Raw genomic sequence first — 16,440 nt, 5'->3', positions numbered from 1 at the left:
GCCCTAAAATAAACTACACAGCACAGCAATGGTAGACTTGGAGGTTCTGAGGTCTGAAATCTCAAGGTACAGCGACGGTCAAGAAAGGGTCTAATCTTGGATGGAAATCATTCCACAGCCTGCAGTCACGGCCATTCAGATTCTCTGCATCAGGATTTCTAACTAATGGAACATAATGCATGACAGATAAATATACGTTCACTAAAGGTATGCAGAATACACTCAGCTGAATCATACCTGTTTAACTGTGGCAGAAACCACAATCTATGGCTCAGACGCATTTCAGCAGCATCTTTGTGTGTGTTCTCCTGTCGTCTCCCCAAGTTCTGTGCACTTGGTTTTCCTGTAAGGGAAAAACATGTAGGGGAACACGGTATAAATTCTCTGTACATATGCTAATCTCTATGTATGCAGATATTAAAGCTAACTAGGAGACTTCCTCTTATCACCGGAGCATGCCAGGGTGCCCGAGTACAAGTACTGCCCATTACCAATGCTGTTTTTTCCCTTTCAGGTGAAGAGAGTTGACTTTCCCCATGTTCTACAAGTAGGGCCCTACCAAATTCATGGTCCATTTTGGTCAATTTTGTGGTTAGAGGATTTAAAAAATCATAAATTTCATGATTTCAGCTATTTAAATCTGAAATTTCCTGGTCTTGTAATTGTAGGGGTTTTGACCCCAAAAGGAGTTTGGTGGCGGAGAGGGGGAGGGGTTGCAAGGTTATTGTAGCGGGGGGGTTGTGGTACTACAACTCTTACTTCTGCGCTGCTGCTAGCAGCAGCACAGCTGGGCAGCTGGAGAGCAGCGACTGCTGGCCAGGAGCCCAGCCCTGAAGGCAGAGCCGCCGTCAGCAGCAGCACAGAAGTAATGATGGCATGGTATGGTATTGCCACCCTTACTGCTGTGCTGCTGCCTGCAGAACAGGGCCCTCAATCAACAACCGCCACTCTCTGGCCGCCCAACTCTGGAAGCAGCAGTGCAGAAGTAATGATGGCATGGTATGGTATTGCCGCCCTTACTTCTGTGCTGCCCGGACAACAGCTGCTGATCTTCGGCCACCCAGCTTTGACGGCAGCGCAGAAGTAAGGGTGGCAATATCACGAGCCCCCTAAAATAACCTTGTGACCCCCAGTTTGAGAAACGCTGGTCTCCCCTGTGAAATCTGTATTGTATAGGGTAAAAGTACACAAAAGACCAGATTTCATGGTCCATGACGCATTTTTCACGACCATGAATTAGGTAGGGCCCTAGCTACAAACCTCAAGCCTGTGATGTATCATAATGTGGGATACAAGAGAGGTCGCCAACTTTATTAAAGCTACCACTAGCTCAGGCTTGTATCCACTCCTTTATCTGATTTCTATCCCCCTCAAGTTTTTTTCCTCCATTTCCTGTTTTTGACCCCTATGAAATTTCTGAATCAGCGACTGTATCTGTTCGGTCTCAGACAGGCCCCTCTTTTTGAACCGTATGTAGCTGGCCGAGCTGGTGAGGCCCTGACTCGATGGCTTCTCTTTGTTTGGATGTAATACGGTAACTTGTGAACAACCCCTCCAATCAAGCCCATACTTTTAGAGAATGTTCTAGGCATTTATGGGCAGGACCCTGTTGATTTCTGTGAAAAATCGGAATACCAGTAGGGGAAGAACTGAGCCCTGGTGCCGGGTTAGCAGATGCCCTCAGCTTTCATCAGGTCTCACCTGTCTATAGATCAAAGAACCAGTTGGTGCAGCTATTAGCACCTTCCAACATAAAGGATACCTGCCAATTGCCGATCTCCCCAACAGCACTGCCCACCATGAATGTTAACCCTGAACAATTTATCTCCCTGAGAGAAACAAGAAACAGTGAGCGGGGAAGGGGAAACGTGGACCCTGCCAAGGAGAAGCAAGGAAGAAATGGGAGACATGGAGACACACCTGATATATGGCAGTGGGGGAAGGTGCAAGGAGTCCCTGAAATAGTGGCATATGGGAGGGGACAAATAGGGAGCTTGTGGGGGGAATGGAGAGATTGCAAGGAGCCTCTGGCATGTGCAATGAGCTTGGCTGACGTAAGTATTTTGTACGACAAATGGAGGGTAAGAAAGCCCTTCTTGATTTGTAACTCTTGTAGGGTACTTGGTCTGGGTGGACCATATGTGTTTCAAGGATAACGCACCCATTGCCATCAAGGCTAAAACCCTCTTGTCCTCAGTTTTCAGCTACAATGTCATAAAAGCGAGCAATGATACTTTGCAATGAGATCATTTCCATCTGATGTTCTCAAAGTATTTTCAACATCTCTAAGGTAAGTATTATGCCCCGGGGGAGGGGAGGAATTGAGACACAGAGGAATGAATACAATGAGGCCGGGTCTACAAACTTTTGCCAGAGTTGTTGCCCATCAGGGATGCGATTTGTGATGGACATACATGTGCTGGCAAAACCCCTGGTGTAAACAGTTATACTGGGAAAACTGCACATTTGCTGGTATAGCTTATTTTGCTCAAGGACGGATGATGGAGCCGCATGAAAAGCGCTTTGCTAGTCTAGTACACCCATATACCAATGCCTTCCAAGGGCAGGCCTGACCTGAGTCAGACAGAGCTAAGAACAGAAGTGAAGAATCTTGTCTCCCGCGTCCCTGCAGCTAACTGTTAGAGGACACTCCCTTGACAGACATTCCTTCTCCTTCATGCAGCTGGCACCAAGAATGGCAGCAATACCATTTCAAAGAAAGATACCTTTCTCATCCCCTGAAGAGGGCAATACAGTGAAACATTCATTCAAATATTCTTCTTAGCAGAACTCCAGGAAGAGATCCTGAAAGGCTCAAAAACAAACTCTTGACAAAAAACAGATGAACTAAATTATTATTCCTTTGCAGCTGACTGGCCCCACCCAAAGGAACTATATTTACAGTGAGCTGGCAGATATGTGCAAAGAACGTATAATAGGTCTACTGTCCGTTACCCAAGTGAGAAATCCATCTGGGTTTAGAACAATAAATAAAAGTTGTATCGAGGAAAATATCAGTTCATCCAACTCTCTACTTAAATGCATCCTCTCTTCCACTAACTAAGAAATCTGTGCAGTTCAACTAAATTGTCTTTAAAAGACTACTGACAGCAAGAAAGCAAGCACCGTTCTTAATGCCAGGCCCTGGGTGATGCTATCTTGCTGCTAAGAGGGATAGAGATAGAGTCACGCAAGGAGATTCATGAGTACTCATCGCAGTCTTATTGATACTTAGTATTTTCCAGTAAAAAAAAAGAGAGAAAAACTCAAGCTTCAAAATGCACGTCCCCCCCCCATCACTATGGCATGTCCAACTGCTTAGAACATGCATCCACGAAAGCTCATGCTCCAAAATGTCTGTTAGTCTATAAGGTGCCACAGGACTCTTTGCTAACACTATTATTGAGTTCCTTTATAGTGCGAAGCACACCCAGCATCTCAATGTAATAGATTAAAGATCTTTGGAGCAAGGATCCTGTGCAACCAACGGGGAACAAAACAGAGGAGAAACACTGGGCACAATCATAAGGTTGCGTTCCTAATGGGCAAAGTCATAGCTTTTAAAACTAAGGTGTTTTTTAGCTTAAGGGACACATTAAAAGTCAAAGAAAACTTTAAATTGAGTTGGATGGCTCACTTCTTGTGGGCATTATGGCAGATGTGAGTCATAAAGAACGACAGCTGAATCAGTTCAAATAATGGTCAACTGAATATTTGTCTGTTAAGTACTTAATTAGCATAGTCAGAGACAGTTTCTACCTAAGAGAATCCTCTTACAGTCCCAAGCAGCAAATTGAGACGATTGAGAGAACATGTTCTGAAGCAGTGAAACATTGACAGTGCTTCAAATGTTGGCCAAGACTTTCAAAAGCAAAAAGGGATTTGAGATTTTCAGCACTTTCTGCAAATCAGGCCAACTTTCAGAGTTTCTCAAGTTGGGCATCCAAAAACTGACCCAACTCAGTTACTGGGCACTTTTGAAAAACTCTCAGCCTTAGAGCCTGGCCAGCTCTTGTTAACTATTACTGACATACAGCACTGCTGTCAAAAATAAAAGGCTCTTCAAATACCCGGGGCGGGGAGGTGGGACTAATGTTTGGGAGAAAGTAACTACTGACAGACACTAAACAATTCCTTTTTCATTGGTAGGAGATGAGACAGATTATGGGCCTGGATCATTCTACCACTGAAGACAATAGGAGTTTTGCCACAGACTTCAGATGGAGGTGGAATTGATCCCTTTGCAAAGGAAAGGAGGAAAAATACCAGAGAAAAAGATATCCTCTACCCTACACCTTCCAGTTTAAAATCAGACTGATGATCTCCAATGTGCAAGATGTTTCTCAGGTGACATGGGAATGCTGCACCTTTATGGACTATCACAAGTATCTTAACCACAAACGATTACATGAGTCGACCAGTGCTAACTTGTACCAGGATGGTGGCAGAAGCCGGACGGATACAGGGGATGATACAGATTGTCAAACTGTTGGGGTCTTCTGGGCACTTTATGGCAGGTCCTTTTTGGAAGCTCTTTAATCATCTAGCATCATGAGAAAGCATCTGTGCGCTGTTTTCCCTTCTGACACACAGCAGCACTGGGGCTACATATAACTTTTTTTTTTAAACAGCTAGTTGTATGCTTGCAAGAAATCTCAAGGGACTAGACTAGTGCTTCCCAAAGTATGGGTCAAATCACTAGCTGGGGGTAGAGGTGTAGACACACTAATTATTTTCCAGTGTCTCCATTTTCATTTTTAAAAAATTAAGGCTCTAGTTGTTACAGTTGCAAAGAAAATCTTCCGTACATGGAGTGAATAGCTGATGAAGCAAGGTCTTCCTGACTTTGCAGAGAGCCTAAAACAATAGCTCTGACGTATGAACTGCCTTGCTCATTTCAATGGGTGCTAACTCAGATACCAGTCAGGATAGTTCACATTTAGCTAATGAACATTGGCAGCTCAAAGCATGCAAGAAATAAAAGGACGTATCATATTATGAAACGCTTCCCCGGTATTTCCCAAAGTGGAAGGAGCACAAAAGCCCAGGTGGGGGTGCAACAGATGTGCACATTAAGATGGGCAGGCCTTCATAACACACGGCACAACAAAATGCAACAAGGATAGGGGGAGGGCATGATCGGTGTATTTCCTGGTGTGCAAGCTCAGCTTTCCAACCTTTGGGAAACACAATCTAAATGAACTACAGAGGTTGAGTTTATAACCCATTGTTTTTAGCCTCATAGCCACTTTGCTTCTTAGAAGCAGGAAATGTAACCATTGTGTGGCCCATGCTCTGAAAGGTGGAGTCTCTCCTTCCAGGCAATGTTTAATAACAGGGGGAGCAAATCCAGCAGTTATTTTTACATTTTAATTGTGGATTTGTTTGTTTTTTAATTAGAAATGGAACCAGATACCATTGCTGTGTCCCACTTCCCAGCTACTCTTGCCGAGATCAGCCTGGCACCATTCTTACAGCAGTACTGCAGCCTGCCTTGTGGAGAAGTCCATCAAGTACAAGGTTGCTTTTTTGGGGGGGTTAATGTAACAGCAGACATAGCATCAGTAAATTGCTTGAAAACAAAGCCTGAATAGTAGTGTTGCTCTAAGCTGTAGAAGTGATTCTACATAGTTTGATTTCAGTGGGAGTTAGGCACCTGAATACCTTTAAAAAACTGGTCCTAATCCACCTGCAGCCTGTCCTGTCTCACTTGCTCATTAATGTTGTCTGTATATGCAGCAAAGGTTTCTAGATCCTGCAAGAACATCTCAGGGATACAGTTCTGTACTGATGATTAAACATATTTATAATGGTGGCCCACAATCCTACAAGGGCCTTTCCAACACCATTTCCAAGAGACAGGAAATGCTATTAAACTCACATTGAAATTACTGCTGATTTTTCAACATTAAGAACTGTGCAAATCTTTTGTTAATGCAAACTGGCACCTAATGCAACGTTTCCCAAAATAAGGACTAAGTTCTCCATTTAAAATCAAGCAGCAGATGAAGGTCTCACATCACAGAGCAGTTAACCACAGCTTTAAGCACGTGCTTAAGTTTCACTGTAGTCAACGTGATGTCAGCATGTCCTTAATTGCTTTGCTGAATCTATGCCAATAACTTTCCCCTTGATTGCTGAACAGGGTTAGCAAAAACCCACACACAACCACTCCATCCAATGTTGCTACAGTGAACTGAAGCATAAACGTCCTCATTAATCCTCTTACATGCAGATCACTATCTAGCCTCAAAATTCCTATCACTTAGCAGAAGCAGGTACTTTATTTCTGATGTAAGCTAGCATTCTCTAAAAGTACCCAACCCACAAGCACAATGGATTTGCAGCAGCCCCGTTCCATTTCCAAATCTTTCACTGAGATCCATGATTGAAACATGCAGTTATACACCATAGAACAACAGAGAAAGGATCTCTGGAAGCTTCCTGGGTTTTAAACTGATGGAAAAAAAGAAAAAATAAATAGAAACAGTTAGCTTCTGGGAGCTGCCTGAACTGTAAATTCTACCTATCACTATTTGTTGAACATCTCAACAAGTCATGGAGTCTGTCTTTGTTTTTTTTAAAACTTGGGACAGGCTCATACAGGATCACAATGTATTTCCTCATTAGGAGTCTAGTAATATATGTAAAAATTAGTGGCCAGTAAGATGAACCTTCAGCAGTGATTGTCTGGCATATAAGCTTAAAAGATGCCATAGCTGCCAGCAACTTCTTGTGGGGTTTGAGTCTCATCCCCAAGAAAGAACCTTCCCACCAGCATATTCAAATCTGCAGATCCAAACTCCACCAAATAAAGTTCTAAGACTTCAAGTCTTTGCTTCGCTCACTCCCACCCCCCTAAAGGAGAGTTATAGTACTTCAAACAGCTTCTCTTGGAAGTTCCCAGAAAAGAAAAGAAGGGAAATTAGGGGCAGACAACCTGCGGCACGCAAACTGATTTTCAGTGGCACTCACACTGCCCAGGTCCTGGCCACCGGTCCAGGGGGGCTCTGCATTTTAATTTAATTTTAAATGAAGCTTCTTAAACACTTTAAAAACCTTATTTACTTTACATACATCAATAGTTTAGTTATATATTATAGACTTAGATAAAGAGACCTTCTAAAAATCTTAAAATGTATTACTGGCACACAAAACTTTAATTAGAGTGAATAGATGAAAACTTGGCACACCACTTCTGAAAGGTTGCCAACTCCTGGTATAAAGGAGTTGCTTCATTGCTACATACAGAGCCACCACAGTTGTCGGGTAAACTACATGTGGAGCTCTTGGGATGCCTTCTGAGACCTCTTTCCACTAGGCTTCTCAAGAATTTCATTTGACTCCAGATTTCGTCACTCAGGTATCTTTATTTGGCAAACAGCGAAACTACACGGAGTTGATAAGACTCGAGCATAGAGAGAGTGGGTATAGGGCATGACACACATTCAAAGTTACAAAGAAATCTTCTTCCTATATATACACATTCCAAAGTGTACATATACAACCAATCCCTGTACAGCATGCTCTGCCCATGCACAATCTGACCTCTATCCTATCTGACCATTAGGATTATTTACCAATACCAAGCTGTTCCAGCTGATCCCACATCCTGCTTGTTACGACAACTTAACCTTTCATTCACCTTCCACATCATGCCTACTAAGAAGTGAGGCAAGGTACTTGTGTCAAGTAACGTATGTCAAGCCAGGTCTACAGTAGCATCAGGACAGAACCTCTAGTTCCACTAGTCAACAGGGACTACAAATAGCGCTAGAGTAGCATCTGTTAGCAACAGCAGTAATACAACAGTCTTTTTAGTCTATGGTCTGTAGAGAGCAACGTGATCACATACAGTGTATGTCCATGCTACAGAATTCCCTCAAGTTAGTCAACTCAAGTGGCCTCACTCATTCTAGGCTAGACAGAAACAATAGTGCTAGACATAGATTTCTGAGAGTAAATCACACGGGTCATAGCACCACAGCAAACCGCACCAACATTAAAATTCAAAATGATCTGGACAAACCAGAGAAATAATCTGAAGTAAATCGGATGACATTCAATAAGGACAAATGCAAAGTACTCCGCTTAGGAAAGAACAATCAGTTGCACACCTACAAAATGCCTAGGAAGGAGTACTGTGGAATGGGATCTGGGGGTCATAGTAGATCACAAGCTAAATATGAGTCAACAGTGTAACACCGTTGCAAAAAAAGCAAACATTCTGGGATGTATTAGCAGGAGTATTGTAAGCAAGAAACGAGAAGTAATTCTTCAGCTCTACACCGTGCTGATTCGGCCTCAGCTGGAGTACTGTGTCCAGTTCTGGGCGTCACATTTCAGGAAGGATGTGGACAAATTGGAAAAAGTCCAGAGAAGAGCAACAAAAATGATTAAAGATCCAGAAAACATGCCCTATGAGGGAAGATTGAAAAAATTGGGTTTGTTTAGTCTGGAAAAGAGAAGACTGAGAGGGGACATGATAACAGTTTTCAAGTACATAAAAAGTTGTTACAAGGAGAAGGGAGAAAAATTGTTCTTAACCTCTGAGGAAAGGACAAGAAGCAATGAGCTTAAATTGCAGCAAGGGCGGTTTAAGTTGGACATTAGGAAAAACTTCCTAACTGTCAGAGTGGTTAAGCACTGGAATAAATTGTCTAGGGAGGTGATGGAATCTCTATCATTGGGGATTTTTAAGAGCAGGTTGGACAAATACCTGTCAGAGATGGTCTATGTAATACTTAGTCCTGCCTTCAGTGCAGGGGACTAGACTAGATGACCTCTTGAGGGCCCTTCCAGTTCTATGAAAAAAAAGAAAACCACATGTGGATGCTTTTGCTGGCTAGTGTAGGAGAACTCACCTGTCCCCTCTGGGGATTGTAGATGGAAATAGTGTGTGTGAACACACACACTTCTAAAACCATTGCATCCAGCATTACCAAGTTACTTTGGTAAGATACATACCATCCCTTAAAATAGTCAAAATCCCAGTTAGTTAGAGAAAGACCCAGGGAACTTGTTTAGGTTATTAGCTCGTTTCTTGGCAACTAAAATAATTAAATTTAGAGAGCTACTATTCTGTGCCACACACCAAAATAATGCATAAATCCAGCCCTAAAAATCTCACAAGTATGTGGAATATGAAGTGATACATGCATTTATTATATAAGCTCATTTATTTATAGTTCTTAGATATTGTATATAAAAAAGCAGTGATTTGATGACCTCTTGTTCACTTTTAAGTAATTTAACATGGCTCCAGATTCTCAGAAGAGTATTTGTGTTTAGAAGAAAAATCTTCAGATTTGTACATCATAATAATGAAATGCATCCATTTGTAGCAGGGAAAAGTTTTTCCAATATGAGAAGATAATCTGCCCAGCTGTTATCAATATATTTCAATTAATTTTTTTTCTGATTTGGGAAAGGAAGTAGAATCTTTAGTCACATAGATCAAACATGTGGTGCAGCGTAGGATAAGCAAGTGTGTCCAGTACATTCAGTATGATTCTGACAGACTTGTTTTCAACTCGACTCAGCTTTCTTTACTTGGCAATTCACAGGACTGCCCAGAAACTTCAGCTGAGTTAAAACAGTCACAAATGAACTACTGCAGTTTGTGTTACAGCAGAAGGCCTTGGGTTGCCTTCAAATATTTCTTTTCCATGAGAGAAATATGAGATTTTTACCTTTCCATGTACTCATGGGTGCTATCCATGTATTATAAATTCTTGTATTAAACAAACTTTGATCCATTACTCTGTTAGATTGGGAGTCTAAAAATATTACTTGTGCAGGTTAATACAAATTGGATCAGTACTTCACCAGGGAATTAAGGAAATTATGTGCACTGTAGCCAAAGGCAAATTAAATTAGTCTTAAGACCAGATGCCTCATTGTAGAAATCTACCTTTATTGCAGCAACAAAAGAGCTGATTTTTGAAGTACACATGATCTTCACTGAGGGTCTACAGTTTTACAGGCACACACTATTTCTTCTGTTTGTTCAACTTGCAACTACTGATGTACCGGTACTTGGTGTCTCAAATAGGAGAGGCAATCGCTCTGGCTAATCAAAGATAGAGACTAAAAATGATGAGTTTAAATTCCAGAAAGGAACAATTAGCTTAAATAAAAGGAAAAGTTTTACAAGTATAAGATCAGGCAGAGCAATGGAACATGCTTCCAAAGGAAATAGTTCGGTTACATCACTGGAAGTCTTCAAGGTCAAGACAATCAATTAGTGGAAATATTTAAAGGATACTCTGAGTCCTGACAGAATATAATTTATTTATATAATTTATTAGCATATTTAGCAAAGGTCCCTCTGAGCCCAAATGGTCCTATGGTCATCAGTGTATAATTAATTTCAACACTAGCAGTATCATGGGGTCATGGCTCCATGACAGAAACCATAAGGGGCAGCCTGATCCAGCAGACAGGCCACTGCACTGAACTGAGCTTGAGGACACCCGAGTTCTAATCTCATCTCTGCCACTGACTGTTGTGACCTTGTGCCAGTCACTTAATTTTGCCTCATTCACCCTTCACAAAATGGAAGTATTGATGCTCATGTTCCTTTGTAAAGCACCATGAGATCTAAAGATGAAAAGCATTATATACAGCTAGTATTATTAGGATAGTTTGCTAAATTTTCAAAGAGTAATTCTTTAATTTAACTTATGTCCCTGAGTTAGAGTCTGGGAGCTCAGCATTACAAAGCACATGTGACTCTATAGCAAACGCCACAAAAACATACAGAACAGGGCCCACCACAACCAGCTGCAGCCACAGACATGCAAATATCAGACAACTGATAGTGTGGTTTTACTACAGCAGCCAGTGTAATCATCCTGCTAGGATGTGAGCAGAATCAGAAGTTCACAAGATGATGCAGTAAGTCATTATGAAAGCAATACCCCACTCCAAAGCTCCTGTACACAGGGGAGGGGCCATCCTCTCAATTACTCAAATCAGCTGTCCAGTTTTGTTTTGTTTTTAAAACTATCCAATGGCTAAGGAATGGAATTGTACATGTGACTATTACATTTCAGTTGCATGCATTCAGGGCTCAATCCAGAACACTTCAGTGTGTGCTTAACCTTAGGTACTTGATTAGCTCCACTGAAGCCTTTAACAGATTCATACCCCACCTTTAACGAAGAGTGCCATGGGGCTGGCTGGATTCCGATGCATAGGGAAGAATTGCCACTTAGCGATGCACCAACCTCATCACTTCCCATGGCTCCCAATGGATGTCATCCTTATTGAGTCCCGTTGGCAGGGTGATCTAATGAGTTCAAAGCTCAGGCAAGGCAGCCCAGGAGCAAAGACTACAGTTATGTAAGGAACTAAGAAACATGGCGCTAGATAGTACGCAAGCCAAAAATGCAGGGATCTTGTGGGCTCCCCAGTGCTCCTTTGCATGCACGGTAATAATCAGCACACCGCTTCGCCGCACTCCATCACAATATAAAATGTGTTCCCCCACCCCAGGAACATCTGCAAACAGAAACAAACACCAGGCAATCTTTTCCAAAATCCACATAACTCTAAATTTGTTAAATTACTTAACAAAACACATGCTCTGGACTGTCTTGCTGTAGATCGTTTATATTGTCATTATGAAACTATTTGCAGCTGTTAAGTCACATGATATTTAAATGAATAAATTGTGAGCAGAGGGGGGAAAAATGGGTTTAAACACACAGGAGAATGGGCTTAAATGTGAAAACATCACCCCTTGCAAAAAGTAAACGTTGAAACAAATACCCTCTTGGAAGGAACATAAGAGTTTTAAATCTTTCCAAGCCCTTCCCAGCAGTAACGTTTTAAAATTGCATTAAAAGGTTTAATAATGAACTGAAACAAAAGGAAGGGAGTGTTCTCCTCTGGTTAGAGCAGGAAACTAAGAGTCTTAACACCTGGGTTCTATTCTTGGCTCTCTCATTGGCCATGTGCAAGTCACTTACCCGGTTCTGTGCCTCACTAAAATAAGGATAACTATATTTACCTACTTAGAGCGGGTCAGAGGCTTAGTGGATGTTTGGAAAACCCTTTAAAATTGTATAAACAACACTAAGTACTATCATTATTACTATTAACAACTAAAAATTAAAATCCAAGTCCAGTTGAAATGACTAGCCCTTAAGCTTATCTCAGATTAAGTTTTAAAAGGTGGAAATGTATTTCCATTGCTTTATCCAAGACCTTAGAAGGCAGCAAACTGTCAGTATGAGAAGTTGGTGTGGCTTCATTTATTGTAAGAAGTCATTTTTCAGGGTAACTGCAGACACTTTTTTTTTTTTTTTTTAATCTTAAAGGAACTAATATTTACCATCACTTTACCTGCATGTAACAGTACTCCATTTCCAGGGCTGGTAGTACTTTTTATGAACACACAAAATTTAGCAAATTCAGCCGTTTTATTATTTAATAGGCTTCACAAATTTGTCTCATGATTAAGATGCAATTTTATTTTAGTTAGAAACAGCATGTTCCTTGCCCCATACCACATGCTTTCATTAATGTTACCGCGGGGCACTCCTGAAATTAATAAACACAATTAAAAATGGGGCAGAAGCTGCGTGGAGTACATATGCATCAGATTTAAGATGTTGTTATATCTTAAAAGATGTCTAACCCAAACAGTCCTGCACAGAGACAGATATGAAGTTTCATTAAAATAATCTCAGATTCATGAATTTGAGGACACAGCCTTTTTTATCTCCCTACATTCAGCAGGCTTCTTGTGTAAGGGTTCTTCCGCAGCATTTGTATCCTCCCACCCTGCCGCTTAAGTGTGTTGATCAAAAGATTAGAAGAATTCTAGACAGTTATGCCATGCATAAATCTGAGGCAAAAGTACGTCACCCAATTTGTTTATAAAAGCTTGGACAGACACCAGCGCACTAAGCGTTTCCTACCTATTGCTGTAACAGTTTTGATAGATGTGTATCCATTTCATAGTTTAAAGCTATTTTTAGATTTTTTTTAAAGACTTTATATTGTGGCTGACATAATCCGAAACAAAGAAACAAGTCAGCAACAGAACAAATCTACTCCCAAAATCAGTGCTGAGAGCTTTGAGTTGCTCCAAACCATCCAAAAGTAAACGATGTTTAGCTTAGTGAGAGATGTGAGGTTTCCAGCTCTTTGTATCCCATATTGCCTTTCTAATTCCAGAACTGATGTCTGCCACAGTTGAGCAAGCCTACTGGCTATTAGACATAACTGCCATAAAGACGGTTAACAAATCCTAATGCCATCCTGAACATATTTAAAACAGTCGCACTTTTCCATCTGTATAGGTGTCAGCCATGCTGGCCTGGCCAAAATCTAGTTTGTGCATCACAGAAACTGGATTGGTATTATCCATTTCTAATCTGTCTCCCTGCAACTGTTTTGTAGCTACCTTGACTTCCCCCAAAGAGTCAACTAGCTAGGATATTTCAAGCTTCAGGTCTTAAAACTGCTGTACGCTGGTTGTTATATGCTGTTGTATGTTCAGTATGAAGGGAAGAGGTTATTATGTATGTAAAAATGCTACATTGATTTGAGAGCCTTTGGGATGAAAGGTGCTTTTAGAATACAAATGCATGACACTGTATTAAATCCACTTTAATTTATCTGTACAAAAGTACAAACAATTCTGAGTCTTTAAATATTACTCCAGCTGTCTGTGAAAAAGTAATTTTCTGTTAGAAATCTTTTTACTTTCTTTCCACAAGAGGACCCAATCCAGATGCACTTTTTGGTGGTGTTCACATTACCGAGAGCACCAGACAAAGGAAAAGAAAATGACTGATCCAGATGCGTCTCACGACAACGCATGGAAACAGATTTATCCCACACTCAAATGCTGAAAGGGAAAAGATGTATTTGGGAAGAAGTCAGTCAAGAAGACCATGTGAAACAGAATCCACAAAACAAAGCAGTAATTTATTCTCAATTTTCAGGGGGTTGTGCTGGATGAAGGGAATGCAGAAGTTTATGCCTCATGATTGCAAAAAATAAAAATGTACCCATTTATTGGAAAAGTTCAAACGGAAATAAAGCCTGAATGATTGTGTAAGGATTTTGGAACTATCCTTTGTTTCTCCTTTGCAGAGCTTGAATTTAGGGGAGGCAAAGGCTACCATATCTCACTTAGGGTGACCAGACAGCAAGTGTGAAAAAATCGGGACAGGGGATGGGGGGTAATAGGAGCGTATATAAGAAAGAGACCCAAAAATCGGGACTGTCCCTATAAAATTGGGACATCTGGTCACCGTAATCTTGCTGCTGGTTAAAAAAAAGCAGAGAAAGTTGCAGCATTTTATTGTATTTCCTGTAATTCAAACAGTTCTCTTGTGCTCCGCTTTTGTTCCCTCCCCTTTCCCTTCTTTGGCTCCCACTCTGAGATATGTCTACCCCCCACCCCATGAGTCTCGCCTCACCACAGGTGTCACCTTTTACAGATTCCTTTTCTTCCTGTCTCTCTGTGGGCCACAGATAAACTAAAATGATCAAAGAGAGAGTTTCCTAAAGTGCCACAGTTTCACTCTGCTCCACCTTCAGTGACTCTGCTCCACTCCAGCTCACTGGACTCTCCTTCTGACCTAGTTACATACAGGATGGCGGCAGGTAACGTGGGAAAAGGGCATTTTTTCCCCAAGCTCATATAACTCAGAAATGGCTGAACCGACTTTGCTCAAACATCCCCAAGTTCACTTCTGGGCTGAGACCAAAAGTGAAAAACCTAAGTCAAAAAAAAACCATTTGAGGAAGTTACAACCCAGTTCAGTTTGGGGTGGGGGGAAGGGATATTCTAATGGAAACTGAATTTAAACCTATCACCACCCAGAATAAAACTGAGTTGGTGATAAATATTACATGATTTCCTCCTACTGGATAGTGCTAAACTTGGGAAGCCAATGTGCATTATTATTAGTCTCCAAAAAAGAATGCACACAGAGACAAAGTACGTATGTTTCATTTCCAAATGGCTATCCCTGCTGTCTAATGGTTGCACACAAGGAGAAAATCTGCCTCCCTGTGTTAGTTGCAGAGCTGCACAAACTATTTAAGAAACAAACCCTACACTTGACACTCTGAAAATCTGAAATAAAATGTGACAAAGGATTTACTGAGCTTTTTGCCTGTCATAGATGCTAACCGGATTCCAGTGTATTTTATGTTCTGAGATGGGACTGGCTGGGCAAGGAGACTGAGACTGAAATGAGGTAGTTAGGTCGTGAGAATGGTAAAAACTAGGACTGGGCAGGGTGTGACAACAGACAAAAAGTGGGAGTGGGGAAGAGACCAAGAAGAGAGCAGTATCTTCTTCAATGACAACTCCGATTTACTCCCACAGCACCATCCTGTTTGCTACACAGGTTCTGTGAAGTGCATCAGCCCCATTTCACAAGAGAGAGAAACAGAGGCTGTCACACTGGAAAACAGTGACAATGTCGAGAACAGATTTCCTGATTCCCAACCCACTGCTTTAACCACATCACCAAGTCCTTTCCTCAGGATAGTCACCAGTTATGCCACTCAGTATCATCTGCTGACCATCATGTATCATTGCCATTAGTTAGTCTTTTCCAGGATGCTCATCACTGTATGGTCTAAGCACTTCACAAGCATCAATGGATTTAGCCTTAAAACACTCCTGTGGTCTGAAGAAGACAAGCCAAGGTAATTCCCTCTTGTCCACAAACAAGCTGCCAAGTACTGTATAACAGCACTGATGCAGACAGACACATTAAGCTAATGGGAAAGGAGTGTCTGAGAAAGCAATGAGAAGCCTCAGTGCTTACAAAGCCTACCTCCTATCCCATAGGGTGTGTGGCTAATCTCTAAATGACGTAAAGACAAACATCGCTGTACGTAAACTAGAAAGTGAAGTATTGTAGCAGGCATTCTTTCCTGTCCCAAGTCTGCATTCTCTGGCTTAGCCCAAGGGGTGGGATAGCTGAATCACAACATGATCAGCGAAGGACTGAAATGTTCTATACTTCTAGGATCTCCAGGGATTTTTAACAGCTTTGTCTATTTTAGGAACAAATATACACGGCAATTTTTCCTGCCCCTTCTTACAAAGATCATTTAAGGAAAAACACAAATACAGCAATTTACCACTGCTGGAAGCTAGGTTTCATTGGCCATTATGTTTTGAAGAGATTTGTGTCATGAAAACGCCACCATCATGACAGTGTTGGAGTCAGCATTCCAGAGTCACAGCTAGTGTTTCCTTTGTAAAATCTTTTCTGGGTATAACGAAGCAGGGAAAAAATTGCCCCAGATTCAAGGAGTCAGCTAAAAATCAGAGTTCAAACAAATAAATTGGTTTGGCAGAGTTTGAGGAACACATAAGGACTGTGCTCAGCCAGTAAAGTATTAGTCAGCAAGGGCCACTGCCTATAATTAAATGCCATTTCTTTAGCCATTTCA

At 41.4% G+C, this 16,440-nt stretch overlaps 1 protein-coding gene across 6 annotated transcripts in view; it reads right to left on the bottom strand.

The window, feature by feature from the left end:
• TAOK3 (TAO kinase 3) overlaps positions 1 to 16,440 on the bottom strand; it is a 143,877-nt gene that overhangs the window by 77,070 nt on the left and 50,367 nt on the right. For 4 of the 6 annotated variants that reach the window (XM_075059928.1, XM_032799992.2, XM_075059929.1 and 1 more), the window contains exon 2: positions 238 to 343. The gene's annotated coding sequence lies outside the window, so the exon portion shown is untranslated. Of the gene's footprint in view, positions 1 to 237; positions 344 to 8,719; positions 8,805 to 16,440 lie in introns of all 6 variants that reach the window. The other 2 variants (XM_075059930.1, XM_075059931.1) reach the window with 1 other exon arrangement.

Source organism: Chelonoidis abingdonii, chromosome 22 (assembly GCF_003597395.2).
Source record: "Chelonoidis abingdonii isolate Lonesome George chromosome 22, CheloAbing_2.0, whole genome shotgun sequence".
NCBI classification, from domain to species: domain Eukaryota; kingdom Metazoa; phylum Chordata; order Testudines; family Testudinidae; genus Chelonoidis; species Chelonoidis abingdonii.
The sequence above is the reverse complement of the archived record's forward strand: the minus strand, read 5'-3'. Positions and strand labels throughout refer to the sequence as shown.